Source organism: Schistocerca nitens, chromosome 1 (genome assembly GCF_023898315.1).
Source record: "Schistocerca nitens isolate TAMUIC-IGC-003100 chromosome 1, iqSchNite1.1, whole genome shotgun sequence".
Lineage (NCBI taxonomy): Eukaryota > Metazoa > Arthropoda > Insecta > Orthoptera > Acrididae > Schistocerca > Schistocerca nitens.
The window spans coordinates 813,200,981-813,228,741 of record NC_064614.1 but is presented as its reverse complement, the minus strand read 5'-3'; positions in this window follow the sequence as shown (position 1 = coordinate 813,228,741).

Here is a 27,761-nt window from a genome sequence, read left to right as displayed (position 1 = left end):
GTCAGTTGTTCCCTTATGCTCTTCCTGAAACTCTGTACAACCTCTGGTTTAGTCAGTTAATCCAGGTCCCATCTCCTTGCATTCCCACCTTTTTGCAGTTTCTTCAATTTTAATCTACAGGTCATAACCAATAGATTGTGGTCAGAATCCACATCTGCCCCTGGATATGTCTTACAATTTAAAACCTGGTTCCTAAATCTCTGTCTTTCCATTATATAATCTATCTGAAACCTGCTAGTATATCCAGGCTTCTTCCATGTATACAACCTTCTCTCATGATTCTTGAACCAAGTGTTAGCTATGATTAAGTTGTGCTCTGTGCAAAATTCTACCAGGCAGCTTCCTCTTTCATTTCTTACCCCCAATCCATATTCACCGACCACGTTTCCTTCTCTCCCTTTTCCTACTACCGAATTCCAGTCACCCATGACTATTACATTTTCGTCTCCCTTCACAATCTGAATAATTTATTTTATTTCATCATACATTTCTTCAATTTCTTCGTCATCTGCAGAGCTAGTTGGCATATATACTTGTACTACTGTAGTAGGCGTGGGCTTCGTATCTGTCTTGGCCACAATAATGCGTTCGCTATGCTGTTTGTAGTAGCTTACCCGCATTCCTATTTTCCTATTCATTATTAAACCTACTCCTGCATTACCCCTATTTGATTTTGTGTTTATAACCCTGTAGTCACCTGACCAGAAGTCTTGTTCCTCCTTCCACCGAACTTCACTAATTCCCACTGTATCTAACTTTAACCTATCCATTTCCCTTTTTAAATTTTCTAACCTTCCTGCCCGATTAAGGGATCTGACATTCCACGCTCCGATCCTTAGAACGCCAGTTTTCTTTCTCCTGATAACGACGTCCCCTGAGTAGTCCCCGCCCGGAGATCCGAATGGGGGACTATTTTACCTCCGGAATATTTTACCCAAGAGGACGCCATCATCATTTAACCATACAGTAAAGCTGCATGCCCTCGGGAAAAATTACGGCTGTAGTTTCCCCTTGCTTTCAGCCGTTCGCAGTACCAGCACAGCAAGGCTGTTTTGGTTAGTGTTGCACGGTCAGATCAGTCAATCATCCAGACTGTTGCCCCTGCAACTACTGAAAAGGCTGCTGCCCCTCTTCAGGAACCACACGTTTGTCTGGCCTCTCAACAGATACCCCTCCGTTGTGGTTGCACCTACGGTACGGCTATCTGTATCGCTGAGGCACGCAAGCCTCCCCACCAACGGCAAGGTCCATGGTTCATGGGGGGTGTGAAACATATACGTGTACAATTCACAGACATGTAGTTCTCGCGTCTTGTTCGTTCGAGATGGAGTACCAGCTGAAATGTTCACTCACTGGGTACTTGACTCGAAACACATAGTTTAGAATCCTCTACTAGCTGTACAGTTTTGACACTAACAATTTCAGCTACACTATATAATTTCGAAGATAATACAGAATTTGTAGGATATTTTCTGGATCTTGTAAAAATAAAATCCGTTTTGGCAGACCTCTTCATTTCAAAAGGAGAACACTCTAAATATTAGCACTATACAGGCTTCGCTATGGAAAGTATGTCATACGAGTAGTGTTCGCCGAGTTATTCTTGTTATTACTTACAGAAGTTTCTACTTCTCGCGGTCTCGGGGAAGATTCCCATCGAGAAACACAGGTCGTGGATTAGAGGCCCACTCTGGATATTGTTGTACGCGTTCAGTTACTGTGAACGTTGTCTACATTTGCAAGATGTTGGTATATATGGGCAAACTATGATCGAAATGATGAAAAAAATACATTGATACAGCGGACAAATAATATTCCTTTGTAATTATAAAATATGGCTGACGCTTTCAGAAAACTAGCCAGCTACTTCTATGGCCGAGTGATCTCTTTCCTCATCGCACCGGTCGGCTTTCCCAACCTTGATGCACCGTTTGCTTCGCTGGAATGCATCTTTTTCGGCAAGAATAATCTTAGCCATGTTCGTGCACCATTTGTTCCTAAATGTGATTATCCAAGTAAACATCTACCTTCACATTTGCGTCATATGATATTGCTGATCGTAGCCTTGGGAGCCTGCTACCGCTTTTAGTTTCGCTTAGTAGACCATCGTTAGCGGCTAAGGGGAGTCGGAGTTTCGGACATGACACCACTGTGTAATTCCCCTCGCCACTGATTCGAGGTCTCTTGAATTTCTTGTTTCTCTTCTGACACCAACATCACATCCTCAGCACACCACAGACTCCGTGGGGCGGTCTTCTGTAATGAGGCACTCAGATAGTTCGTAACATTTTCAGATAGGAGAGATCGGAGTGAGCTGTCTTGTAATGCAAGATTTACGTCAAAACTTTGGGATTGTCCAGTTAACTTCCTGACACTTATCTGGCATAGTTATTGGATTTTAACAACCACGTGCGGGATTTTCATATTCTCTCGCTTCATATACGCAAACTATTAGCCATACAGAAAAAAATGAACAGAATCTATTTATAGTACACTCAGTATAGTTAAAACTATGCACCGAGATACGTTTTAGCTGGAGGCCACAGTTTTTGAGTTATTTCTCGTATTTCAAACGTACCTCCACGCCCACAGCATTCTGTACCGATCAGGGTTTCCAGTACGTTGTTTGCGGCATTCCCCCTACCACTGTACAAACATTTCCGACTTCATGAACGATTCCCGATTTATTTCTTTTGATTGGGCTATTACTCCACCAGCGTAGTCATCTGCTTTGTTGCAATTATTAATTTAAACGTGGCCTTGAGGGCAATGAAAGAAAAACGACTTTTGTAAACGTTATGCTAAGACTAATTACGTTGACAGTTCGATCCAAACTTCACGCTTACTAGCACAGCAGATGAGTTGTCAGTAGGCCTGACGAATAAAAAATGGTTCAAATGGCTCTGAGCACTATGGGACTCAACATCTTAGGTCATAAGTCCCCTAGAACTTAGAACTACTTAAACCTAACTAAGGACATCACACACACCCATGCCCGAGGCAGGATTCGAACCTGCGACCGTAGCAGCCTCGCGGTTCCGGACTGCAGCGCCAGAACCGCACGGCCACCGCGGCCGGCGCCTGACGAATACAACAAGGCAATTGTTTATACACTGAAATCCTGGCATCACTGTACCGTAGCACGAAACTGCACGATCCCAAAGAAAGTGGCTCAACCCACTGATATAAAGGAGTGTAGGGCGATAGTTCCTTTCCTGCGTTTAGAGGAGAACATTGTTGTAACAACCCAATCTGTGAAGAGCCGAAAATCTCAAGAGAAATGTAGGCCCCTGTGCTTGAATATTGGCGTAGTACGATCCATAAGCTGGTGGAAAAAGTGAAAAATCAGTCATGGATCACTTCTAACTTCTGGCACAAAATTTTGAACATGAGAAAATTCGGTGCCCCCTAGATTCCACAATTGTTCACATCTATTTTAGAAACCCGCCGAGCCAGCTCATAGCGGAATTGTTGCAACCGTGTAAGGCAAATAGAAATAACTTCCTTAACCACCTAATCAAGATGGAAGACTACTTGGTATATCACTGTTACTATGAGCCGTAGGAACAATGCAAGCAGTGAAAAACTACCTCCGAAAAAGGTGACGACATAAACATAGTCAGACAAGGGGATGCTAAGTGTGTTTTTTTCCGGGGTGTGATTGTGTGGCACTAGCGGGTTATGCTTACAAGTGCCAAACCGTCGCACGAGTATACTGTGAAAATTCATGATGTTAAGAAGAATTCCGCTGAAAGCTGGTAAATTTGTTGTTTTTCTTATACACAACCGACCAAAAGCCGCTTCACCAAGTGACACTTACGTACTAAAGAGTAATATACAATGTCTCAGCTTTGTGGATTATTGAAATTAATAAAGATAATATCTAAAATAATATTAAAAGATTCTTTGTGCACCCATCGCTGCTAATCAAGATACATTATTCAGTGATTATTGTCTACATTACTTTGACGAACGAAGTGTGACAAAAGCCGCAATCCATTAACTTTGCTAACACCGATGGTGGGTGGATCATATAGTTATAGACCCTTGTCTTAAGGTTTGCCTGCATCTAAGACAAGAACAAATGTTTTATATTGAGACGACGCCCAAAAAATGTTTTTAAAAGGTGAGATTGGCTATCAAATAGTCACTACTAACGTGATTAGTCGGAGCACAATGCACATTTCCTTGCGGAATGATATAAGGTGGCACTCTGTTATCGGTGTGACGGCAGAGAAACACGGTGTAGGGAAGAGTAAAAGCGGCCCGCAAAAGTAGCGGACTAACAGGTTGGCGGAAAGAAAACAATCTTGCAGACGGTGTGACATCAAGCATTCGTGACTAGGAACGCTGATTCGATCCACTTACAAGCCAGTTTAATAATTCATTTTATTGTGTACTAACATTTACCTGCATAAACAATCAATACTATGTTGGTTTAATTCTAGTTGAGTTTTCAAAGTTAACTGTGTATTTTCTTTTTCATGTATAAAAAATTCTACTTCCGTTACTGTTGTGTCGGCAGACTTGCCAACACTACGTACACTAATTGAAAGAGGCGGCCAAGATGCACGCGCTAACTCACGAAGGATGAAGTGAGGTCTGAAACAGGAGACTTAATGAATGCTATAAAGAAAATACGCAACTTCTGTACTACTTAACTTTTAATCCTTCCTTTGTATACATCGTTCTTGATGAGACATCTGGAGATTGTGGCGATACAAGTGCGACTCTTTTGATACAAGCTATCTAAGGCTAATGGCGCCTTGCTAGGTCGTAGACATGAACTTAGCTGAAGGCTATTCTACTGTCTCTCGGCAAATGAGAGCAAAGGCTTCGTCTGTATAGTCGCTAGCAACGTCGTCGTACAACTGGGGCGAGCTGCTCGTAAGTCTCTCGAGACCTGCCGTGTGGTGGCGCTAGGTCTACGATCACACAGTGGCGACACGCGGGTCCGACATGTACTAATGGACCGCGGCCGATTTAAGCTACCACCTAGCAAGTGTGGTGTCTGGCAGTGACACCACAGTTACTATATTCAAAGAACGAACTTTTTTCTTCTTCATTATAATTCTGTTTGTTTGTATTCTTCAAGGGATGCAGACGGGGGATTATTTAAGTTCATGTGTTCCTGAAATCTTCTGCGAAATGACCTACCCGTTTACCCTACACATAGCTTAGGCGAATCACTGGATGTAACGCAACATAATTTTTTTTTTCTTCTCTTAGATGCAAGTACATGTTAGAACAAGTGTCTATAATAACATTATCCACTTATCAGCAATATTAAAGAAATTAATGTGTCAGGTACTTGTCATCCTTCGATCGCCAATGTAATATAGAGAATAAGCAATGTATATTATATCTTGATTAGGAGTTTTGGGCACACTTAGGACTTTTAAACACTATGAGTATATTTTAGTTATTGCCTTTATTAATTTCAATAATCCACTAAGTTGAAACATCGTATATTCGGCTACTCTTTACCATGTAGGCTTCACCGGATGATGCGACTTTAGGGCGCGTAAACAGTTGTGTGTCAATAAAACGAAAAATTTACCAGCTGTCAGCGGAATTCTTTTTAACATGAAGTCCTTCAGTGACTGCGGGTGCTCAGAACATGAAGTACTTTGTGTCCATTAAAGTCTCTTTCAAGGCTACAAGAGGCCTACAAGACGGTGTCCCCTCGTAATAGTCTGTTTGCACACTGCAGAACGAAAAGCGTTTGTGGTGAGGGAAGTAGCCTTTTACGGAAGAACGCTACAGCTACTATAGAGAGATATTTAGAGCTAAGAAGCGGTTTTCAGTATAACGGAACAGTGCAGGGCGCGATGATCTTCGCAGAATCTATTCGCGTGCTTTCTTGCGTTAGTTGTGTTAGGTACAAATTTTTATACAGTAAATGTATTCGCAGTTGCGAATATGAACAACCTTCTACTGTATATTGTGAACAGTGCTCAGGCGTGTTTGCACAAAGTAACAGCAATGATGGCCGGCAGCTGTGACCGAGTGGTCCTAGACGCTTCCGTCTGCAACCGCGCGACAGCTACGGTCGCAGGTTCGAATCCTGCCTCGGTCATGGATGTATGTGATGTCCTTAGATTAGTTAGGTTTATGTAGTTCTAAGTTCTAGGGGACTGATGACCTCATATGTTAAGTCCCATAGTGCTCAGAGCCATTTGAACAGCAATGATACTTTTTTTTAGAAAAAAGGCGGGCAGTGTGTAGGGGTTGGTATAGCCTTACAGAGTAATCTGGAAGTGTTCCTTGTGATGCAGCTGCATAGAGAAAGTAGGGACTGCCATGGACACTCTTCAGTTTGCAGGCTGGCTAAGTTGTCCAGGGGATGATCATGTACTACGACGACCTGCTCATTTTGCACAAGTCAGCCACAGATGCTGCCTCCTCGCGCTGTCTAATGTTGCCTTCCCCGCTATACTCTCCTGACGTGGCACATACTTACTTTTTCTTCTTTCTTCTGATGAAGAAATCATTGCTTGGTAAGCATTGCCAGAATGACGACGAGGTGTGGCCGCGCGGGGTAGCAGCGTGGTCACTGGCGCCGTGCCACGGTTCACGCGGCTCCCCCGTCGGAGATTTGAATCCTCCCTCTGACATTGGTGTGTGTGTTGTCCTTAACGTAACTTCGTTGAAGTTAGATTAAGAAGCGTGTAAGCCTAGCGACCGATGACCTAAGTAGCTTCGTCCTGTAGGAACTTAGCGAAAACACCACCATCACGAGGAGGTGTTTTTGGAGGTGGAACATTTCCTCAACAGCCAAAATGCAGACTTCTACGACCAAGAGCCCCGCCAAGTAATCCGTCGACGGGAAGTGTTCAAATTCAAATGGTTCAAATGGCTCTAAGCACAATGGGACTTAACATCTGAGGTCATCAGTCCCCTAGACTTAGAACTGCTTAAACCTACCTAACCTAAGGCCATCCCACACATCCATGCCCGAGGCAGGATTCGAACCTACGACCGTAGCAGCAGGGAAAATTGTCTTATATTGAAGGGTGAATAGGCATCGCGTATTCAGGTACGTTCTGTGCTCTCAGAGCCTGCTATATTACTGATCGGGAAACGCAGACGAACTGACAATGGTAATAAAAATTTGGCAGGCTTAAGGAAAACCACTGACTGGCTCACTGTCCCCGCAGCTAGAATTCAGTACTACTTGGCGAGCCGGCGTGGCTCAGTGCAGTGACTCGGCTTCCGGCGGTGCTGCGTGTTGGTGCCGGCACCGCTTCATACAAGAAACATTAGCCAGCGGCTCTCCCCGGCTCGTGTCAACGCCCCCCCCCCCTCTCCCCCACCAATGGGACGTAAGACGCCTCCTGCCGCTCAACCTTCTGCCTGCTTGCAGATAGCTCCGCTTGACGGTGAACATCGACACCAAGCGAAAGTTGTAACGCAATCATTGTGAGATTATGTAAACTGGAGGTACTGGGGGCAGAAAGGAAAGGGAAGAACGTATGATATCATCTGCATCGGGACTTGATGCGGAATCAGCGATGACGAGAGAAAATGTATGCCGGACTGCACCTCGAATCCGGGATCTCCTTCCTAAGCTACTGAGCAGTTGCGTTAACCATTGCACCATGCCGTACACAGTGTTACAAGCTAATGCACGGGCTGTCTTGGCGCCCTCCTAGGTCGACCACATTCCCACCTGGCGCCACCACTTATCCACAGTCCCTGTCCGTGTCCCCCGCGCTCACTAGTCTAGGATTCCCGCTAGATGTCGAACATAAGCGTCCATCTCGGCTGATGATTGTGGACTCATAGCCCATTGAGGCGTACCGAATATATGAATGCTTAGTGTCTGTTCTTTTGCACATGTCGAAAGGAGCAGTTGCCCTTCCAGTATCAGAGCCGCCCGCCGTGGCAGAGTGGTTCTAGGTGGTTCACTCCGGAACTACGCGGCTGCTACGGTCGCAGGCTAGAATCCTGCCTCGGGAATGGATGTGTGTGATGTCCTTAGGTTAGTAAGGTTTAAGTAGCTCTAACTGTAGGGGCTGACGACCTATGATGTTAAGTCCCATAGTGCTTAGAGCCATCTGAACCATTTTTGAACCAGTATCAGAAAAGGCCAATAATGTTCCTTTACATAGCAATTGAAGAGGTAATAATATTTCAATTTTCACCTCGCAAGAATCAAGCTGCGACTACGAATCTTGGTGGTATAGTGACAATCTTTCTCTACATATTCAGCCTTCAATGCGAAACATTTTTTCCCAACGATGCATGGCTTGACTATAACCTTACGAGTACAATTTGTTACCACCACAACCACGGCCGTCACTGAAACACACAAAATTAGCTTGCCCGACGAAGGTTGTGTCGTCGCCTTTGTAGGCGATATGATATTGTATGGCTGGCCGCGGTGGTCTCGCGGTTCTAGGCGCGCAGTCCGGAACCGTGCGACTGCTACGGTCGCAGGTCGAATCCTGCCTCGGGCATGGATGTGTGTGATGTCCTTAGGTTAGTTAGGTTTAAGTAGTTCTAAGTTCTAGGGGACTAATGACCATAGCAGTTGAGTCCCATAGTGCTCAGAGCCATTTGATATTGTATGTTTGATTTTTTCCGAATTACGATGTATGTCTAAAGGAATAGGCACTGCGGTGACTACAGAAGTTATGAATTATATGAAAAGTATTCGCAATTGCGAATATGGACAACCACGAGCTGTATAATGGAATGACGACAGTGAAAACTTACTAGGGAGCGGGACTCGAGAACACGGGTTTTCCGCTTATCGGGAGCGGTCGCCTTACCATTTGGCTATCCGAGCACGACTTACTGCTAGACCCATATTTCCATATGTCGTCAACTATGTGCCTGCAATATCGTATTTATCCGCCGACAGCGGGCAGACGACTTTCAAGTAAAATGTCTCGCCTGTACGGGAATATACGTAATGGATGTACGGGTACAGGTTGTAGGCACACGGTTGACGACGTATGGAAGTTTGGGTGTGGCCGTGTGTCGTGCTCGGATAGCCAAATGGTAAGGCGACCACTCGTGATAAGCGGGAAATGCGTGTTCTCGACTCCCGGTGCGACATAAATTTTCATTGTCGTCATACCATTATACTGCTGATGGTTGTCCATTCTCGCGATTACGAAGACAATAAATATATCTGTAGTCTGTGGTCCATACTGGTATACCGAGCACTCGTTAATGACGATTAGGCAGTTAAAGATGTTAGCTGGATTGGCCTCACGCAATTGGTACTTTTTCGCTGCTGCCTCGTTTCGGCAGCCCCTTTTGAACGGGTTTGGACATCAGCATAGCTGACCAGTATTGAACACGTAGTTAACTTCTTAATCCGTTACTGAAAAAGTTAACTTCGTTAATCGTTGAAGCGTTGTTTTACAGGTTATTTAACGGAAGTTAAAGTTAATCGTTTATCCACGATGAGATTTTCACTCTGCAGCGGAGAGTGTGCTGATAAGAAACTTCCTGGCAGATTAAAACTGTGTGCCGGACCTAACTCGAACTCGGGACCTTTTCCATTCGCGGGCAAGTGCTCTACCATCTCAGCCACCCAAGCACGCTACACGCCCACTCCTCACAGCTCTATTTCTGTCAGTACCTCGTCTCCTAACTTCCTAACTTCACATAAGCTCTCCTGCGAACCTAAAGCACTGCCCGCACAAGGCAAAGGTCCCGAGTTCGAGTCTCGGTCCGCCACACAGTTTCAGTCTGCCAAGAATTTTTAATCGCTTATTGTTAACTGGTAGTAGTAAACGTTATTATGTGAGTGTTTTCGTTAGGTAAGTGTAGGTAGGACATCGAAGATAAAACAGTTTAATCCTTTGATTTTATAAATATTTATTTATCAGTTTTAAACAACGAGAGAATCAAAATACAGGAGATTCAAACAGTTCCTGACATAAGGTGAACTTTTCCCTTTATGAACATCAAAATGTTAACGTTTTCATCCGACAATGATGCTTGTTTAGGAGGAAAAGCGTCTTTTCCCATAGAAAAAAGTCGTTCGATTACATCACTCGAGGATATGTGGATATTACATTCAATAAATAAATTTTCTAAAACCTGTTCCCTAGGAAATACCGCATCATTGAAGGAGTCTTTTGATTTCATGTCCAGACACGTTTTGACTGTGGTCTTTCCTGTTTGAGGATGTGCTACGAACAGGCTTCTCTTTAGATTGAGTAACAGCAGTAAAAGTATCTTGCTCTTCGTCTTCGTTGTTACTGATTCCGCCACCGCCGCTTAGTGTATCTCTAAACTTTGGGCAGCTTTGTGCCGCATAACCTCTTGTTTTCCTACTACTACTTCCATTCGACTGCTGTCACACAATTCCAGCCACATCAACACAACTTTGGATGAAAAGCCGCAGCAAGTTGGCATCGTTCATTGTCAAGTAGATGTCTAAAACTTTTTTCTTTTCCACATAATAAGGCGTTGGCTAAAGCTGTGGAGTTCCCAAGTTACCGCAGCGTCATCGTCAATACCTAATTAGCGACTAACGAACTCAAAGAAAGTAAACGGAAGATAAAGAGTCCGTAACGCTCTTTAAAATTAACTTAAAATTTAATCCGTTACTCGAAAAATTAACTTCGCTTGTAAACGATTAACGTATTAAGGTTTGTGTCCAGTAGTTGGCAAATGCCTTGCTGGAATATTCGAAAATAGTTCAACAAATGTACTCGATCACAGTGAAGTCTTCCTGTCTGCTCGGTATGGTAGACGCCATTGGTTGCCTGAAGCAGTTAAAACGCGCAAAGCCAACGCGCCCAGCCTCACCAAATAAAATATGTCTGATTGGATGCAAACTGTACCAGAAAGGTAAATAAATTATAATTATATTTAACAAAACTGAATAAACAAAACAACATACAGTATGGCATAACTGACTTGTTATGTAAACATATTTCCAACTCCGGAAATATTTCATAATGAAAATTTAAGCAATAGGTTGCTTTCTTGCGTTAAAAGCGCCGTAAACGTGCACACCCCAATATATGCATATGCTATAGCTGTCGAGAAGAAAGCGCGCACGTCGTCGTCTCTCTCTCTCTCTCTCTCTCTGTCTCTCTCTCTCTCTCTCTCTCTCTCTCACACACACACACACACACACACACACACACACATACACACACTTTTAACTAAAAATAGTTTTCCTTTTCCACTGGAAACTCATTCACCGCATTTCTGGTTTTTTGGTATTTGGCAGAAGGCAACCAAGTTCCGCAAAGACGCGTCGTATCATTGCAAGTGGCAAACGAAAGACGAAAAAATGGTCTCTGTGAGGGATCTCCTTTCCAAACTGTATACATCCTTCTGCTTCATTCGCCCTCTCGAAGTGTCCGTCCCAAAGTGTGGTTTCGATTTCACTTGTGTCTACAGTTGTCTACTTTACTTGTGTACATTCTCTTACGGTTATACTTTGTACATAATCCCTAGTATAGGCACCAACACTGCTTGCAGAAAGCAATTTCAAATACATGTAGGTTATCGGGCTACATCTCTTCAACAAAGCTCGAAATCTCTCAATGTACACTCCTGGAAATTGAAATAAGAACACCGTGAATTCATTGTCCCAGGAAGGGGAAACTTTATTGACACATTCCTGGGGTCAGATACATCACATGATAACACTGACAGAACCACAGGCACATAGGCACAGGCAACAGAGCATGCACAATGTCGGCACTAGTACAGTGTATATCCACCTTTCGCAGCAATGCAGGCTGCTATTCTCCCATGGAGACGATCGTAGAGATGCTGGATGTAGTCCTGTGGAACGGCTTGCCATGCCATTTCCACCTGGCGCCTCAGTTGGACCAGCGTTCGTGCTGGACGTGCAGACCGCGTGACACGACGCTTCATCCAGTCCCAAACATGCTCAATGCGGGACAGATCCGGAGATCTTGCTGGCCAGGGTAGTTGACTTACACCTTCTAGAGCACGTTGGGTGGCACGGGATACATGCGGACGTGCATTGTCCTGTTGGAACAGCAAGTTCCCTTGCCGGTCTAGGAATGGTAGAACGATGGGTTCGATGACGGTTTGGATGTACCGTGCACTATTCAGTGTCCCCTCGACGATCACCAGTGGTGTACGGCCAGTGTAGGAGATCGCTCCCCACACCATGATGCCGGGTGTTGGCCCTGTGTGCCTCGGTCGTATGCAGTCCTGATTGTGGCGCTCACCTGCACGGCGCCAAACACGCATACGACCATCATTGGCACCAAGGCAGAAGCGACTCTCATCGCTGAAGACGACACGTCTCCATTCGTCCCTCCATTCACGCCTGTCGCGACACCACTGGAGGCGGGCTGCACGATGTTGGGGCGTGAGCGGAAGACGGCCTAACGGTGTGCGGGACCGTAGCCCAGCTTCATGGAGACGGTTGCGAATGGTCCTCGCCGATACCCCAGGAGCAACAGTGTCCCTAATTTGCTGGGAAGTGGCGGTGCGGTCCCCTACGGCACTACGTAGGATCCTACGGTCTTGGCGTGCATCCGTGCGTCGCTGCGGTCCGGTCCCAGGTCGACGGGCACGTGCACCTTCCGCCGACCACTGGCGACAACATCGATGTACTGTGGAGACCTCACGCCCCACGTGTTGAGCAATTCGGCGGTACGTCCACCCGGCCTCCCGCATGCCCACTATACGCCCTCGCTCAAAGTCCGTCAACTGCACATACGGTTCACGTCCACGCTGTCGCGGCATGCTACCAGTGTTAAAGACTGCGATGGAGCTCCGTATGCCACGGCAAACTGGCTGACACTGACGGCGGCGGTGCACAAATGCTGCGCAGCTAGCGCCATTCGACGGCCAACACCGCGGTTCGTGGTGTGTCCGCTGTGCCGTGCGTGTGATCATTGCTTGTACAGCCCTCTCGCAGTGTCCGGAGCAAGTATGGTGGGTCTGACACACCGGTGTCAATGTGTTCTTTTTTCCATTTCCAGGAGTGTATTATGTGTTACTAAAAGTGCCATCAATCTAACATTGCTTCATAGGGGTGTGAAGCAAAATTTCAACCCAACTTCGTTCACGTATAAGACTTACTATCTGGGAAAAACATACACGAGCGCACAACGCTCTCAGAACCTTAGGAGGGGAATGGGGATGGTCACGAAATGAGGTGTGGAAGATATCATATCGCTGGGATGCCTGGACTAGTTTCAGCCTAAACTAGTGCAAATGCGACACTTTCGGGGAGGGGGGGGGCATTTTGGGGTGTGGTACCCATAGTACTGTATCACTATCCGTAGGGAAGTGAACTTTGGACCTCCTGTAGAGATTTTATCCAACATGGTACATATAAGACATGCTAGCTCTGAATAATAATGGGAAGGTAAGACTCCTCTTACGGCCATAAGGATTGGACTGGGTAACTTGTAAAAATACTCGAAAAACTCAGTTATTAACGCTTACGTTATTCGATTGTTCAACAGACCGATGACAATTCCGGTATCGTTTAAACCAACCGAGTGAAAACAAAACGTGATGAAACATGGAAATTTTTAGAAACGGGTAGACTTCTGTAGAGCGTTTTACGATGAATGAAATTTCCAAGAAATCATAATTCTCATTCATTTTTGCTCTAAGAAATCATTCTTACATAGAGATACGTTGTAATTTATGTTTGGTGGTGGGAGTGATTGAGAGAAGGCGAGGGGAGGTTAATAGCTAGGGTGGCGGAAGAGGCGGACGTAAGCAAATTTTGTGTAAAATTAACGTTATTGGTTAGTTCAAATGGCTCTGAGCACTATGGGACTTAACTGCTGTGGTCATCAGTCCCCTAGAACTTAGAACTACTTAAACCTAACTAACCTAAGGACATCACACACATCCATGCCCGAGGCAGGATTCGAACCTGCGACCGTAGCGGTCGCACGGTTCCAGACTGTAACGCCTAGAAACGCTCGGCCACTCCGGCCGGCCTTAACGTTATTCTGAGTTTGTGAAACGTTTTACTTTTTAATAACTATATTACACTTCTGCGAAAAACTATTACTTTGTTGTTAAACTATAGCAATATTCAGTTGGTTTTCCGTCTTACTAAGAGATTGAAATAAATATTCATCGGACAACGCTGGGTAGCCAGATGAGAGATCATAATATTTAGTTAGGACCATGTATATCTTTGGAATACGTCTGTTACCAATTTCACAAAATCTCGTGCAACGATACGATTTCCGTAGCGCGCGAGTGAGCGACGAGGTATTCTTAAGCCCTGTGCCAACTCGTAACGGTTGATATAAAAGTGTTGGCCGGCCGGTGTGGACGAGCGGTTCTAGGCGCTTCAGTCTGGAACCGCGCGACCGCTACGGTCGCAGGTTCGAATCCTGCCTCGGGCATGGATGTGTGTAATGTCCTTAGGTTAGTTAGGTTTAAGTAGTTCTAAGTTCTAGGGGACTCATTACCTCAGATGTTAAGTCCCTTAGTGCTCAGAGCCATTTGAACCATTTGATAAAAGTGTTGATCTTGCAGCTTATGATTATTCACCCTCTCTGCTGCACTGGTAAAAATATCAACGCTATGAAGGTGTAAATAAGGTATAAATTTATATAAATATTTCTTCCTTTCACGTTTCTAGTTGCGTAATACCACCAATGTATTTTTTATGGTGAATAAAATCTTCAGTTTACTCAGAAAAAAATAAGGACATGGTTAATCTATGACTTTACAAAGACCCTTTTAGGTGGCCTAACATTATCCATTGATGTGAAACAAACCACAAGATACGCTTCTGAGTGGCCTCTTGTAATAACAGTCAAGTAAACGTATCCGTCCTCAAAAAGAATGTTATTTAACGTGTGTCTTTAGTATCAACAAGTATCTTCAATTCTGGAACGACCGGTGAGTGCAGCAAGAGTGTGTTCGTTGCTGGGCTCTCCGTGTTTCAATTTGTATCCGGAATAATTGAATACTGTGGGCAGCACCTTTTTTTACATTTGTAGAAACGCAAGTTAAACGGACATTTTTAATTCGTTCGAACAGTGTGGTTTACATTTAATTTCGTCGTAACTGGGCTGTTTTGCTGCATAAATTAATTACGTGTTTAGTAAATCCCTACAGGCACTCCTATTTGTTACATAAAAACATGTGTAAGTTGTGTTAGGTTTGTGGTTCTAGGTAAAAAGTTCAGAATATTTTTAGATCCTCTTTGATCGTTCCATTTCACATCTCTGCAAATTGATACACCGAGGTATTTGTATGAGTCGATCGATTCTAGTTAAAGACATTGCTTCAATAACTAAGTAAGACATATTTACACAATTTGAAGTAAAACACGAAAAAACGTCCACAAATTGAAAAAAATATATCTATCTTGTCTTTTTCTAAAACTTCGTGTAGGCCCCCAGTACACCGTAATAGTTTATTACATAACCAAAGAAAGATGTATTATGATATTTATTGAGTTTTTAAAAAATGTACTTGTCTGTCATTTGCACCATAGAACTTTGCTTTTTGAATGTGAAGACAAATTAATAAAGGAGTAATTAAAGAAATAATTAATTTCATTGGCGGACAAAAGTGGTATATCTGTCGCTCTAAGGCTTCAGTTGTGACTCATTGCTAATGTAGTCGTACAATATTTCGTGTTTTCGTTTTGTGAAATGCACAGTTTCTGAACATTTAAAGCAAGTTGCCAGTCCACGCTCGACTTTGAACTCGTATTAGGATCTGATTGAACGTTTGCACAGCTTCTTGTTTCGACAGGTACATGTCAAGGATTTTCACATGTGAAAAATGACGAATTGTACGCTAGTTCGAAAGCCAAGTAAAACTCTAGTTTTGTCTCTGTCGTTAGCTGGATACATCGACTGAGAGGTTGCAGGACAGCTCGGTCATACCACTCGCAACAGGACCACATCTAGTGAGGGGCCCTGATGTTCCAAGCAGTCTTTGAGCTAAGGACAGCATTAGTTTAGATATATCATTAAGCAGCACACATTTAGCTGATATTATTACGCTACTGGACCGGTCATGAAACGTCTACTCTGTAATACTCAAGAATATACCTTTTCACGTTGCGCTTCGATTCACTTCTAGTGCCTTACAGTGGGATTTCTTTTTAGCAACAAATCAATTACAAAACGAGCAATAAAATATTAATTGTCCCTTCTATTAATCCTACTTGGTACTTTATTCCAGATTCACATCCAGTTCTCAAGAATCAGTTGTACGGGAGCTTTATTTAGGGACATTCTTTGTGAATGAATTATTCTTATAAATGTATCCGCGTATCATTTTCAACCCATGTATCACCTTTATGAAAAACAGCTACAAAAACCGAAAGAAAGAAAGCTGAAAAAATTTACGATAGTAAAATAAGAGGTGGTTCCCGCAACTGGCCTACAACTGCAACGACAGGAAATATAAATTAATGTCATCATTCCATCCTAAGTAGCCCAAAACAACGCTAGCAGCAGACATTTGATGTCCACTGCTGAATGTAGGCGACTTCTAGACTTCTTCCTTCATTACGATCTTCAGTTACTCGTATTTATATTGCTCCTGCATTTTTTTCTAGTGTCATGAACCCACATTACATTAGGTTATCATCTCGCTATTTTCTCATGTTTTGGAATCCAGCAAAGAACTTGACTGGTTCATCAATTATTCACAAACCTAATTACATGTCTTTTTCCAGAGCCATTTCATTCTTAACTTAGTAGTTATTAGGTCTATTGCAGCCTGTTCTGTGACCCATTTGGTAGTTTTTCTGTCTTTCCTAGTAATGCCAAACATGCGTCTCTCGATTACTCGGTGAGCAGCACTCAGTTTCTCTCTCTCTTTCGGTATTTATCCCTTGGTTTATGGTCTGAGTTGTACAAATGATCAACATAATTAAAGTGCGGCATGAGGAAGGCTGTAATCTTTCAGATGATAAGCATATGAAAATTATGGCTAAATGTATACTTTACCGGTTACCAGGTGCTTCACCCAGTAACAGGAGCCAAGTTGCAACAGCAGCAATGAAACAACAGTATTGTGGCGTGTTGCCGCAAGGTGGTGCTGGCTCAACAGGTACGCTGCCACCGCCTGAGGACAAGAGTAAGGCGCCGCCTCCCGCCTCCTGCCGCTCGGGTTTCAATCTCGACCCGCCACAGCCTGCCTGCTCTGCAAACAGCGCTTATGAGAACTTCAAAAACTCATCCAGCTCCAGCCCCGTCGCCGTCGCACTCCAGCACCGCCCCGCCTCCCGCCCCTTACCTCTCCGCGCGCGATCTCCCCGCCTCCAGGAACGTGGTCTTGATATTCTGACAGGCTCGGCTAAATATTAATCGAGATATGTAAACTACTTCCCTTCCACCCACAGCAGCACTCCGCCTCATACCTGTCTTACCGGAATTTGCTCCTCTTCTCCATTTCTTTGTGCCACCAGTAAAGCTATAGTTTTCACAAACCAATATTCATCACGATTCTTTTTAATTTTGTCTGTTCATTTATTGAGAAACGCACTGACAGCATCTAAAAACTTCATTTGTAAAGAAGTCTTGCGTGTCTCCTTAAGATTAGAATGGCACGCTTAAATTAAGTAGAAATACAATCTGTAAACAAGAGTAACAAAATGCAATCAGTGATCCGATTATCTGTATTTTCGTCTTGTACTGTACCTCTAATAAGTCAAAGAATATAACCATCTCTCATTTCATTTATCCTTTTTCATTATCCAGTGGACTTGTTTGATGTCACAGCCTTTACTCATTGTTTAGGGCATTTGATTTTCTCGTATCTCACAATGAAAAATGACGATGTGTTCTGTCCATAGGGTTGGTACTCGTACATCACAGAAGGTTCAGCTTTCACCTGTCTTTCTGGTTTCCTATTATCCTTTTCGTAACTACGTACGATTCATTTATCTTGATATCGTCAATTACCTCCTATCTTCTTCTTACTATTGTGCTCTTCCCGGTCCTCACTTCTTCTAGTGCGTCCTTTGTTCAAATGGTTCAGATGGCTCTGAGCACTATGGGACTTAACTTCTGAGGTCATCAGTCCCCTAGAACGTAGAACTACGTAAACCTAACCAACCTAAGGACATCACACACATCCATGCCCGAGGCAGTATTCGAACCGGCGACCGTGGCGGTCGCGCGGCTCCAGACTGTAGCGCCTAGAACCGCTCGACCACCCCGGCCGGCGCGTCCTTTGTTATGCAGTCTCTTCTCAACTAGCGCACTAGGCTATTCCTTTTCCTCTACTCAGCTGCTTCCGGTATTCCTCTTTTCTCATTCATCCTGTGCCGAATAAAGTTATTTAAAAGTTTTATTTCGTGTCTAACGTTAATACATTATTTTGACGGCGGAAGATGCTACATTAGGGGACAGAGGTAGATTAAACGAGAAACTTTCACAAATAATGCACACAAATGTTTTTTTTTAATATCTTTTTACAGTCCTCCGATATAGTCTCTCTGATTTGCTCTGACTGAATCCCAAGCTCTATTATTCCATCCAGGACACCACTTCTGTTCCTCTGTCGAATGGCTCGGGTAACGATGGTAGAAAGCTCTTCCAGAGAAAGATAACGACGTCGACGCATGGGTTCTTTTACCTTCGGGAGCAAGACTAAGTCTGCCGCAGTTATGTCCGGGCTGTAGGGAGGATGCGGCAACACTTCCCATCCGTATTCGCGCAGTTTCTCAGGTACAACTTTGCCGATATCCGGGTGAGCATTGTTGTGGAGAACCGGTGGCCCAGACTCGAGCAGCTGAGGTTGGTTTTTGTGCATTTTTCTGTGAAAGTTTAGCCTGATGTTACGATGATACACTGCTGTGACACGTGTTCCACATGGGACTCTACCTGTCATGATTATGCCTTGGTAATCATAAGGAGAACCATCATTTGCCTGAACTTTGATTAAGTGCGTCGAAAATTTTTCCGCATGGAGAATCTGGGCTGTGATTTAAACCCTGGTTCAATGTCTCCAATCCACGTTTCATCAATAGCGACAATTCGACACAAGAATCCTTGATCTTCACGGTCGAAGCGTTGTTTGAGCAAGGCTGCAATGTCCAGACGTTTCTGCTTCTGTTCGGCTGTCAAACAGTGTGGGGCCCTTCTCGCAGAATGTTTTCTTCTCTTCAAATAATTTTTCAGAATACGGAATACTGATGTTGAAGGAATTCCCGTGGCTTCGGAGAGTTTCTCATAATTCGCACTACGGCCTTTTTCAGGAGCATCTGCCACAGGTTTCACATTACGTTCATCTGTAGATGCTTCTGACATTCCAGGTCTTGGATTACCGTCTATGCTCATATGACCAACATGAAAACGATTAGCCTACGTGAAATTGTATTAAGTTACGCTGCAAATTCGCCACAAACTTCACTGAACGCACTGTGGATTCTGTCGGGTTCCTACCGCGTAAAGTTTCGATCTTGATGTACGCCCTGTGGTCTTCAGCGGTCATAGTGCCCGAGACCCCTGCAGCGTCCATTTCTACCTCTCACCAATTTTATGTTAGAGCACACAATAAAAACCAAAATCACGTGCTTCTTCCTCAAGCTCTCAACTACATCTGATGTAATTTTCATTGCTGTTGCATCAAAAAATCCACAGTAATACCAATTTGCGCAGTGTTAAGGAAATGTCCCTCGTATCTGACAAACTGTTGTAAAATATCTGTTTCCAGGCTTCCGTTGAACCAAGATAATGCGATACATGTCTCCCCATTATTACGCCGTCATATTATTTCGTAATTTTTTTTCTGGCAAAATGAGTGGGACAATATTCCATAAGAACGCAACTTCACTACAAGCCGCTTGTGTTACAGTGTCAAAAGCCTTCCGGAAATCCAGAAATACGGAATCAATCTGAAATCCCTTGTCAATAACACTCAACACTTCATGCGAATAAAGAGCTTGTTGTGTTTCACAAGAACGATGTTTTGTAAGCCCATGTTGACTGTTTCTCAATAGACCGTTTTGGCAAATGGCTCTGAGCACTATGGTTCAAATGGCTCTGAGCGCTATGGGACTTAACATCTGAGGTCATCAGTCCCCCTAGAACTTAGAACTACTTAAAGCTAAGGACATCACATACATTCATGTCCGAGGCAGGATTCGAACCTGCGCCGTAGCGGTCGTGCGGTTCCAGACTGAAGCGCCTAGAACCGCTCGGCCACCCCGGCCGGCCTCTGAGCACTATGGGTAGGTCATCAGTCCCCTAGAACTTAGAGCTACTTAAACCTAACTAACCTAAGGACATCACACACAGACATGCCCGAGGCAGGATTCGAACCTGCGACCGTAGCGGTCTCGCGGTTCCAGACTGAAGCGCCTAGAACCGCTCGGCCACACCGGTCGGCTAATAGACCGTTTTCTTCGAGGTAATTAATAATATTCGAACACAATATATGTTCCAAAATCCTGCTGCATTTCGACGTTAATGATATGGGCCTGTAATTTAGTGGATTATTCCTACTACCTTTCTTGAATATTGGTGTGACATGTGCACCTTCCAGTCTTTGGGTACGAATCCTCCGTCGAGCGAACGGTTGTATATGATTGTTATGTATGGAGCTAATGCATCAGCATACTCTGAAAGGAACCTAATTGGCATACAGTAAGACGACTTCCTTTTATTAAGTTATTTAAGTGTCTTCACTACTCCGAGGATATTTACTTCTGTGTTATTCATGTTGGCAGCTGTTCTTGATTCGAATTCTCGAATATTTACTTTTGTAAATGCATTTCGGAAGGCTGTGTTTAGTAACTCGCAGCACTGTTTTCGACAGTATCTCCATTGCTATCGCGCAGAGAAGGCTTTGATTGTTTCTTGCCGCTAACATACTTCACATACGACCAGGATCTCTTTAGTGACAAAATTTCGTTGTTGAAACTATTATAAGCATCTCGCATTGAAGTCCGCACTAAATTTCGAGCTTCTGTAACAGATCGTCAATCTTGGGGATTTTGCGTCTGTTTAAATTTGGCATGTTTGTATCGTTGTTTCTGCAACAGCGTTCTGATCCGTTTTGTGTACCGAGGAGGATCAGCTCCGTCGTTTGTTAATTTATTTGGTCGTGTGACTAGGGCCTCCCGTCGGGTAGACCGTTCGCCGGGTGCAAGCCTTTCGATTTGACGCCACTTCGGCGACGTGCGCGTCAATGGGGATGAAAATGATGATGATTAGGACAATACAACACCCAATACCTGAGCGGAGAAAATCTCCGACCCAGCCGGGAATCTAACGCTTAGGATTGACATTCTGTCGCGCTGACCGCTCAGCTGGGGGGGGGGGGGGGGGGGGGCGGCGGACAGTTTGACAGTTTATTTTGTATAAGTCTCTCAATTGCTGCCGATACTATTTCTTAGAATTCAAGCCACATCTGCGTCTGTTTAAATTTGGCATGTTTGTATCGTTGTTTCTGCAACAGCGTTCTGATCCGTTTTGTGTACCGAGGAGGATCAGCTCCGTCGTTTGTTAATTTATTTGGTCGTGTGACTAGGGCCTCCCGTCGGGTAGACCGTTCGCCGGGTGCAAGCCTTTCGATTTGACGCCACTTCGGCGACGTGCGCGTCAATGGGGATGAAAATGATGATGATTAGGACAATACAACACCCAATACCTGAGCGGAGAAAATCTCCGACCCAGCCGGGAATCTAACGCTTAGGATTGACATTCTGTCGCGCTGACCGCTCAGCTGGGGGGGGGGGGGGGGCGGCGGACAGTTTGACAGTTTATTTTGTATAAGTCTCTCAATTGCTGCCGATACTATTTCTTAGAATTCAAGCCACATCTGGTCTACACTTATATTATTAATATGGAAGAGGTGGGGGTTGTCTCTCAGGAAGGCGTCAAGTGAATTTTTATCTGTTTTTTTGAATAGGTATATTTTTCGTTTATTTTTGGAGGATTTGGGGGTTATAATATTCAATCTCGCTATAACAACCCTGTGTTCACTAATACGGAACAACGCATGGTGCAGTTGCAGCATTTATTGCAGCAACAACAAGTCTCCTTTCTCAATGTTTTGTTACCGATGAACGCAAAATATAAGGAACGGAACATAGAGGCAAGATGACCTCTTTACACTTCCCTTGGATTGAGCCACTTGACACAACGCAAGTGCCTCCGTTGCAAGAAACAAGCGTCTCCCATGCGTTGGGAGCCAACGACCTGGTTGCTAGCAGATGTGCTGATACAGCAAGTACTGTCCGTCTTTTCCTGGACTGTCTCGCTGACAGTGGGGGTAATGAAGACTGCATTCCACCCATGTGACGCTGAACTACTTTCTTCGTCATGGTGACATGGTTGCTCCCCTTCTAAGCACATAAACTATTCCTTATTCAATTGCTTGTGAATGTATGCAGCCTGTTAAAGAAAACATGTAGAATATTTTGATAGGTGTTAGTACTGACCAAGACAAGAAAAGCAAGTGTTGCAAACATGGATCTGGAAGCACGTGCTTTGTATGATATGAACACTTTCCTCGTAGAAGGAACTCAAATAAATTTGTTTGCATATATTTGCATAACTGTTCCTTTGGTCCTTAGTCAACAGATAAACAGAGGGCTTTGATGCATTTCTGTGTCACGTTACTCTAGTCACATACTAGTCTGAGCTTTAGGTAGCCTACAGTTATACGGTGAATTTTCGTCAGCTAAATGTAGCAGATGCTCCTAATGTCAGACGTGCAGTTTGAGCGAGGGCTTCGATTGTTTACTTTTTAGAGTGCAAGGCAACCTGTGTCTCTAAGACCCTGGAAAAAATGCTCTAAACAGGTTCCATTGCTACCAAGTGGTGAAAAAGAGAAAACAGAGTAAACTAAACCATTCACACATACAACACATAAACAATAAACATAAAAAACAAGTCGTTTGTTTAACTAGTAAGACATCATGATACAAAACCAGACTTACGAGTAGTTTCCCAAATACGAAAATGAAAGAAACTACAGCACAATAGGTATGGAATAACACACCGGTCTGCAAAGCATTAAGATACAAAAAGACATCAAAACACAGTTGATCGTGTTGACCGAGCGTCAATAAAACGACTGTGCTCGTGTTTGTAGCCAAACGTCTTTCAGCCTGTCGTATGACTAAGTGGTTATATCTCAGAAAGTATGAGTTTCCAGACCAACGTTTTTCTAGTTTCGATCAGCACCGCCACCTCTCAAAATATTTTGCACTTTTTAATACTCTGTGTAGTTCGACTAAAGTAACATTGTGATTGACAAATCGCAGTGGCGGGACTCTGTGTTGCCGGGTTGCAGCCAGGTGAGGGGTAGACCAGGGTGACTCGAGTTTGCGATATTCATGATTTTTTTGAATAAAATGACAAACGAATTACAAAATTGATTTTAGACCTTTATTTTATGCCCTTAAGATTGTATTGTGTATCTACACCCAGATGACACTACGCGATTCACAAAATAAGAGGACGGTTGGTGGGAGCTCTGAATGCCACAATTTGCGGCTTGGAAACAATTCCAACTGCTGCTTTGAAACTGATAATATTGTCTAACATAGTACGTATGGTCATTTTAAAAAATGGTTTTTTGCGAAACGGCGGCGTTCTGAAATAAGAGTCACTTTTTCGACAAAAAGTGATTATAAAAACGTTCACCAAAATTCGAAATGAAAATATATCGCAAAATCTTACGTACTACAGTAAAAGAACGCCGTCTCATTAGTTACATAAAGGTATAATGCAACTGCATGTATATTTCATGAGTTCTACCTCCCACCAGTTTGACAAATGTTGTTTTGGAAAAACAACCGTCTATAGTTTTAACTTTTTTCTGTTTTTTTATAAAGTCGCGAGGGATTAGCCGAGCGGTCTGAGGCGCTGCAGTCATGGACTGTGCGGCTGGTCCCGGCGGAGGTTCGAGTCCTCCCTCGGGAATGGATGTGTGTTTTTGTCCTTAGGATAATGTAGGTTAAGTAGTGTGTAAGCTTAGGGACTGATGACCTTAGCAGTTAAGTCCCATAAGATTTCACACACACATGGACATTTTTTGTTGTTGTTTTTTTAATACTGAAATTGAACAAATCTCTAATCGGTAATACCATCTCCGTACAACTGGCCTTTCTTTTCCCGACGTCGAACCTAAACCGCTGTCGTTTTGACGAAATTATGTCGATTAAAATTATAGAGAAATTCCGCGTTATGCAAGACGGCACTGTAGTTTTGTTTTCACCTATACATGTTTCAGCTCTTTTTGTGCTAGCTTCAGTGGCTTTGTTTATTTTCCTTGTGCAAAATTGTTGTTACTTAGTAACGTTTAAAGGAACCCTTGCATAGAAAATAATTACATTTGAAAAATGAACGATGACTGCCAAATATTTTAAATTGGATTGCACACAGTGTAGAGATAAGACATGGATCACTGAGCTAAGGCAGTCTCTGTTGTTTGCTTACGATGTTTCTAAAGGTTCAATTTTGTAGTACATCTGGAAATAAAGTGGATGTATGCACTTATTTACAAAATGGCTCTGAGCACTATGGGACTTAACATCTGTGGTTATCAGTCCCCTAGAACTTAGTATTACTTAAACCTAACTAACCTAAGGACATCACACACATCCATGCCCGAGGCAGGATTCGAACCTGCGACCGTAGCATCCGCGCGGTTCCGGACTGAGCGCCTAGAACCGCTAGACCACCGCGGCCGGCACTTATTTACATACTTCACATGGAACTACTGAATGTTTATTCTAGAAGCATTACGTCTACTATGCAACCTACGACTTGGCATCTGCAGATAGCAAAATATTATTTTATTTTTCTTTATATTATGCTTTCCCTACCGAGTATCAACTATGTATTGTGTAATTTATAGTTTTTGATGATGTGGTGTTTTTACCCTGTTTGTATAGAGGTAACACGCGTGTTTATTTGCTTTTGTCGTTGCACATGCAGTTTCTAATATTTCTTCACCAAGCAGAAAGTTTTCGTCGCCATTGCTCGTTTTAATGACTGTGAAGTGTTCATTTGTTCGTGACATGTTTTTTTTTATGTGGCGCGCGAATTTGAAGTGTTATTGACGTTTTTAGTGTTCATTTCGTGTGTGCCTGTGTATATTCAGTGTGTACAGTACCTAATACAAGTGAAGTAATACAGTTGACTCTACCGTTGATGTCGCTAGTCGCGAAGCTTCTATAGAACTGCGCCGCTGCCAGTCGGGCTCGGCGCTTATGTTCTTTTCCCATAGAGGCCGCAGCTGCCGGGTTGTTGTCGTGGGGAGGGGTCGGTCAGCATGCAGTAAGGTGACAGCCCTCTCTGCTCTCTCGTTCCCGAGTGGCGTGTCGGCGCTTGACTTCAGATTCAGCAGACCACGGTTCAGTCTCGTTGATCCCGTGCCCACTGCAACCGCTAATTGACGATGTAGGTGGAACAACATGGGGACACATAGGGTCGCCTGCTGCAGAGCCCCATGTTCAACAATGTGGACTGGACTGCTGGAAAACATTTGTGCCTGATACAACAATACACTCTGTGGTCAGATCTGCCACTGAACGTCGTCTGGCCGGCCGCGGTGGTCTAGCGGTTCTAGGCGCTCAGTCCGGAACCGCGTGGCTGCTACGGTCGGAGGTTCGAATCCTGCCTCGGGCATGGATGCGTGTGATGTCCTTAGGTTAGTTAGGTTTAAGTAGTTCTAGTTCTAGGGGACTGATGACCACAGATGTTAAGTCCCATAGTGCTCAGAGCCATTTGAACCATTTGAACGTCGTCTGCCATGATTGACAGAGCCGGCAAGTTCCCGATTGCCACGCTCTGTATGACCCGTGGACGCCCTGTACCTTGGGTCTACCGGTGGTTTCACCGTCTTTCGACTTTTGGCAATGACACTAAGAACAGTAGAACGCGAATAGCCGACCAGATCCGCCGTTCCTAACATACCCATGTGTGTGTGTGTGTGTGGCCGGCCGAAGTGGCCGTGCGGTTAAAGGCGCTGCAGTCTGGAACCGCAAGACCGCTACGGTCGCAGGTTCGAATCCTGCCTCGGGCATGGATGTTTGTGATGTCCTTAGGTTAGTTAGGTTTAACTAGTTCTAAGTTCTAGGGGACTAATGACCTCAGCAGTTGAGTCCCATAGTGCTCAGAGCCATTTGAACCATTTTTGTGTGTGTGTGTGTGTGTGTGTGTGTGTGTGTGTGTGTAAGTCGGCCGCTGTGACCGAACGGCTCTAGGCGCTTCACTCCTGGAACCGCGCGACTGATACTGTCCTAGGTTCGAATCCTGCCTCGGGCATGGATGTGTGTGATGTCTTTAGGTTAGTTAGGTTTAAGTAGTTCTAAGTTCCAGGGGACTGATGACCTCAGATGTTAAGTCCCATAGTGCTCAGAGCCATTTTTGAACTAGGGACAAGCACATGCTTTCAGCCTGGTTTGCCATAAACGAAACATACTACGAAGAGGGTTCTTGTTGAGAATAGTATTTTAGTTGGTACTAATGCCCTCTGTTATACTATCCGAAACTAACAGAGTACGTATCCCGTCGGTAACTATCACAGTACTACAGCGGTTGCGTTCGAGCGCACGGGTGCTCCAGACACCCGTGCAGTATATCTCGTTTTAACATATTTCAACATTTATGGCACTATTTATTTGAATGAATCTGAAAAATAGTCTCTCTAAGGAGCATTTTAAGCAAAAAAAAAAAAAAAAATGGCCTGAAATAATTCTACCCTGGTCCATCCCCTTAAGTTTATAAGTTTTGCATGTAACTTACATAATGGATAACACAGCAAGCTCAACAACGATTGGCTGACAGTCACAAAATTAGTTTAATCGAAGTGTGGTTGGGAGTGTTGTGTAGAGGGTGTATCCGCAGCAAGGTAGGACCCGGCTGGGCTCACCCCGGGCAAATGCTGCAACCCGCGTCTCCCGTCGATACGTCGGGTGGCGGCCGCGCAACAAATCCGCAGGGGTGGGAGTGGAGGATGGTGGAGGAGGGTAGGCTTTGCGGCGGTGCGATATCCAGAGGGGAGCTCCGCGCCGCCAGCAATGAAATTATCCTCCGCCGTCGCCGCGGCTTGCCTGGGGGAGCCGACGACTACTCGTAGCGACTTCTAGCCAGGTGCAAACCCAGCTCGCACTAACTTTTACATCTATACCACTACGCAAAGACACCTCGTTGTTTAACGTTGTTACCAAAAATCTCCAAAAATTCATTGAGCGATGGGTTACAAAATTTTTCAAGATACGCTAATAAACCTTCGGAGGGTAAAAAATTATATATATATATATATATATTATTCACGTTTGGGCCCTACTGGACCACGCGAAGTACAATCACGGGGCATTCATATATTTTCTTTTAGACTTTCTCTCTGCCCAAATTGTTTTCATTCTCTCGGAATGTGGTTCCAGTTTTCTTTGGTTTTTCAGCTTGACCAACTACCCAGTCATGAATTTTTTGCCTAAATAATTTTCTGTCTTGAATTTCATCTTGTTTTATATCTGCCTCTTTCATGTCCTCTTTTATAGCGGCAATCCATTTTATTGTCTCAAATTTAGCTTTACTTCGATTTTCGTAGAATTCCACTACTTGTTTAGTTAGTCTGGTAGCATCCATTCTTTTAATATGCCCATAAAATTTTAATCTGCGTTTTTTCATATCTGAATATATGCTGGTGTATTGTTGAATTTCACTATTTGCTCTTAGCCTGTATGTTCCTTCTTCAGTATATTTTGGACCTAGAATTTTTCTGATTACTTTTCTTTCTCTTTTTTGGATTTCTTGAATGTCCTTTTTTCTGTTTAAAATTATATATATATATATATATATATATATATATATATATATATATAT